Source organism: Microtus oregoni, unplaced genomic scaffold, assembly GCF_018167655.1.
Source record: "Microtus oregoni isolate MIOR12 unplaced genomic scaffold, Mior012 000015F_ref0000493, whole genome shotgun sequence".
NCBI classification, from domain to species: Eukaryota; Metazoa; Chordata; class Mammalia; order Rodentia; family Cricetidae; genus Microtus; species Microtus oregoni.
This window is the reverse complement of record NW_024543074.1, coordinates 4,747,460-4,752,049: the sequence shown is the minus strand read 5'-3', so window position 1 is coordinate 4,752,049 and position 4,590 is coordinate 4,747,460. Positions and strand designations below refer to the sequence as shown.

Below are 4,590 nucleotides of genomic sequence, written 5' to 3'. Positions count from 1 at the left end.
CACATAAAGCTACGGGGAATCAATCCAGTGCTACTTTGCCTTTAATCCCAGCACTCCAGAGGGGAAGGGAGCAAAATCCTCTAGAGGTTCAAGGCCGTCCTTGGCTACATATGAAGTGTTAGGCCAGTCTGCATCACAGAAATTCCTGTCTAAAATAAAAAGGGTGTGGGCGATGAACCCTATAAACTTGGCCGGATGAGCCCAGATCAGTTCACCAGGTGAGAAGGCAAAGACCAGCAAGGCGGAGAGAGAACGGATTCCCTTCGCCTGGAGTCGACAGCTGTGGGGCTGGGAACCAGGGGCAGGCCTGACCAGCCGGTACCTGGCCAGGTGAGCTGTGGACAGTCTCCCCACCCAGACTCGCCTTGACCCCTTCCTCTCTGATCCCCTAAGGCACAGTGTTTACTATTGGGCTGTGGTCCTCTCCAGGACCCCCCAAACGGTAGGAAGATGCAAGGTTTATTAAATGTGTGTGCATGGGGGGTGGTTACATTTTGCTACATTTAAAGAATAATTGCATGCCTGAGGCAGGATCACATTAATACACTTAAATGGTAAAGTATCTCTGATCTAGAGTGAAGTACAGAGGAATCTATCAGACAACCACAAACCTGCTACTAAGCTTAAACAAATGGCTACACTTTGCTGTATCCCCATTAGGGCTCTTTCAGTCAAAATTCTAAATATTGACAACAGAATTGGACCTTGGGATTGGGTCCTACGTTCTCTTACCCGCGGTTCAAAGGGCTCTGCGCCCTACCATTGTTCTTCTACATGTTTAAGAATGATGGGTAAACATGTGAGCCGCAGGGCTGGCCAGTGCCTCGGTGGGCAGAATGCTTGCTTAGCAAGTGTGCCGCCCTGGATTTGATCCCCAGCACGGCATTAACCGGGCTTCATGACACGCAGCCTGTAGTCCCAGCACCGAGAAGGCGAAACCGCGAGGGTCAGGAGTTCAAGGTTGGCTACCGGGAGAGTTTGAGGTCAGCCTGGGCTACTCTGAGACCATGTTAAGGGGAAGGCAGACAGGCAGACAGGCAGGCTGGGTTAGTTGGTGCTGAGGCTGTGTGGATTGTTCTTAGTCTTTCCGTCCATACTGCAGGCCTGCTGGGTGAGTTGTCTATAGGACAGGAACTGGGACAGGTCCCGGCCTCTTCCCTCAGCCCTGCAGCACCTCTCTCCGTGGTTTATACACAGGGGTTCAGTCACACAGCCAGCAAAATGGCGGGGCTTTCTGAGGCCCTGAGGCTCTGACCTTTCTTGCAGGCCAACGAGGAAAGACGGTGGTTACCCAGGCCCAAGGGATGCCTTGATCCTGCTTCTGGCAAAGACAAATAGGTCAGAGCAGGACAAATAATCTCCTCTGTGAGGAGTGGCAGACTACAAGGAAAGTTCTAGATGGGTTCTGTCCAGTGTGGCAGCCCTGAGCCACATGGGGCCATTGGTGTTGGGAAAGGACTTAGCAAGCTGAGGGATACAGAGAGAATGGTTTTAATATTTGTTCATTTGTTGTGGTTCCTAGGATTGGACCCAAGACTCTCCATATGCTACGTAAGTATCCTATCGCTGACCTACGGCCCTGGCCTGAGAACATTGTGCACACAAGGTATGGAAGATTCATACAAAATAAATATGTAAAGGAGCTCATTATTTTTGCATTGGTTGTCCTGGGGAAACAAAAGTCCCTAAAAATAATTTTACCTGTTTTTATTTTTACTTAAAAAAATAACAGCTATTAACAAACTCTCCATTACATATGTAGTTTTCATTATATAAACAGACTCTCCCTAGGCCTTATTACAGTGGCCAGAAGGCTGGGGGAAGAGGTGGTCTCACCTTAATCCTCACCTTCTGGCCTTTGGCCTACACAGACCTGGGGAACCAGGGTCATGTGAGACCTTTCCTAGACCGTCCAGGTTTTCTTCTCGGGCATATGGGAGGGGAAACTGTTAGCCCACATTTTCTTCATTCAAAACTGAATGTTGAAGCTGGGTGTCCTCCTGGGCCTCCACACCATTTGGTCTTGGGTAGATCCTCTGTGAGTACAGGGCTCTCTTCCAGGAAAGGCGTATATAACTGCCCCTGCAGAGGCAGGGAACTGCCGGAGGGCTGGAGCCTCCCGGGCACAGTGACTCTGCCTTGACGTCATGGGAGATGCCAACACTGGGGAATTTCTCCCTCCTCTCTGCCTTGCTCCATTGCCCAGGCTTTGCTGTTCCAGCCGATTATTTTCTTCCCCTGAGCTGGCAAAGCACAGCATCTCCCTATTGGAGATGCTCATCTGCATCTCCCTAGCAGCTGGACACTATCAGCCGGCCATTTCTCCCACGTAGGGCAGGTGCGGGCGGGGAGCATGGAGGATAAGGAGAAAAATGCCGTGTTCTTAGCGTGAGCAGCAGCAGCAGCAGCAACTGTTTCTCCTCTGGGGGGAAATAGAATCTAGGTTGTAACAATTTGGGGGATTTCAATGTACTGGGGCAAAAATAAAAATAAGACAATAGGTACCCCTCCCTAGCAGACATTGATGTCTGTGTGTGTGTGTGTGTGTGTGTGCACCCATGTGTCACAAAAATAATACTCAAGTAATAAAAAATGTACCAAGTTTTTTGTTTTGTTTTGCCTTTTAAAGATTGACACCCGATCCGTCTCTAGCCCTTTGTGTATCCAGAGCTGTGAGCTGCCCGGAAGCCGTGGAGCCCTCCCTGCAACCTGGCCAATTTCAAGGTAACTGAATTTCACAGCAACACTAGCCTGGGAATACGCTTTCTAATTGTGGAAAAGTTGTCAAGAGACATCTGCACTCCAGAAAGCACAGACAAGGAGGAATGAACATCGGTGCAGAGAGTTCACCGTTTTCATCATGTAAAACATCTGAGTTCATCCGACACACAGCTAATGAGATCCTACTCATGGCTGGGCTTCGTGGGAGTTAGGTGGGGACTCAAAGCCGTTTCTATAAATGCCGGTAATTATTGTTGTCTTTACTCAGCCAAAATCGAGAAGTTTTTCTCTTCTCGTGGTGTTACTTCCGTGGGTCTCTGATGAAGTTTCCTGTGGGTTTCTGTGTCATTTCTTCATCATTACCACTCCGCCCTTCCCAACATCCCCACCCCAGACCACAGGCCAACAACAAGCTCTTACTGTCTGCCTGCCCTGCACAGCTATGCAAAATCCTGTGATCTGATGAGTGGCTAATTTTCATCAGAATCCCCAGGAATGGAGGGGAAACCCCAAAACCGACCACACAAAGAATGACTCCAACAGGTGGTGGCGCATGCCTGTAATCGCGGTTCCTGGGAGGTGGAAAAAGGATGTTTAGGACTCTTGAGGCCGGCCTCAGTTAAAGTGAGTTCAAGGCCAGCCCAGACTATGTGAGATCCTGGCTCAGAACCAGCAAAGACAGGCAAACTAAAACAGATGGGTTCAGATGGCTGTGTGGCCCTCAGTGACAGATCAGGATGAAGCCACAGCTGGGTAGCCTGCCTCTTGCCATGTCCCCGGCTGGCCCCTGACCATATGTTCTCCATACTCTGGGGACACGCCAGTGCCAGACAGTTGAGCACAATGGGGTGTTGGGCTGTGGGTTTCCCTGGAGAGACATGGGCTGTAGAGGTGGGAGAGAGGAATCCCAAGGAAATTGGTTCTGCAGCATTCAGGACCAAAGTTCAAATGCCAGCCACTCACACTTGGGGCGCCTGTGTGGTCTTCTGTGTGCCATGGTGTCTTCATCTAGGAAGTGGGGAGAAGTGTTTGAATCCTCCCAAGAATCAAACAAGCTGATGTCAGTGACAATCAGATATATGGGGTGAGCTCTTGTCCCCTTCTCAGCAGGGAACAAGGGTGGAAGCAGAGTTGACACATTGGTAGCCCAAGCATCTGGGTCAAGGATTTGACTCATGGGAAGAAAAGAGGCAAGGGAGCCTGCTTTCCAATGAGTCCTTTGGTCTCATTTTGTTTTGAGGTGGAGTCTTGCTATGCAATCCTGGCTCTGATAAGGTTGTCAGTTGACTTTAGATACACATCTGAAACTCATAGCGATTCTTCTGCCTCAGCCTCCTGAATGCTGGGACTACAGCAAGCCAGCTCCTATCTCCCATCTCCCAATGAATAATCTTCTTCTCCTTCTTCTTCTCCTCCTCCTCCCCCTCCTCCTTCTCCTCCTGTTTTTGGCTTTTCCAGACAGAGTTCCTCTGTGTAACAGTCCTAGCTGTCCTGGAACTAGCTCTTGTAAACCAGGCTGGCCTCGAACTCACAGAGATCTGCCTGCCTCTACTTTCCAAGTGCTGGGATTAAAGGCCTGTGCCACCACCACCTGGTATTTTTTTTGGGGGGTGAGGGATAGGGTCTCACTGTGTCAATGGCTCAGAACACACTGTGTAGATCAGTCTCTCCTTCAACTCACATAGATCCACCTGCCTCTGCTTCAGAAGTGCTGGGATCAACAATGTATGCCCCCACAACTGGCTTCAATGAGTCTTGATTAAGGGACACGAGATTAAAGCTTCTCAAATTCTTATGAAGACTAGCTGTAGGGAACCCAGACTTCATGAGCAAGGAGAACCCCACGGTTGTCCCAACTTTCCTCACAAA

General features: G+C 49.7%; 1 long non-coding RNA gene across 1 annotated transcript; it reads left to right on the top strand.

Annotated features, from left to right (window-relative positions):
- Positions 1 to 227: 227 nt before the first annotated feature.
- LOC121456189 lies at positions 228 to 2,752 on the top strand. The gene is made up of 3 exons (XR_005975614.1): positions 228 to 330; positions 1,523 to 1,551; positions 2,630 to 2,752. It is a non-coding gene; the product is annotated as an uncharacterized LOC121456189 (long non-coding RNA).
- The last annotated feature ends 1,838 nt before the right edge of the window (positions 2,753 to 4,590 follow it).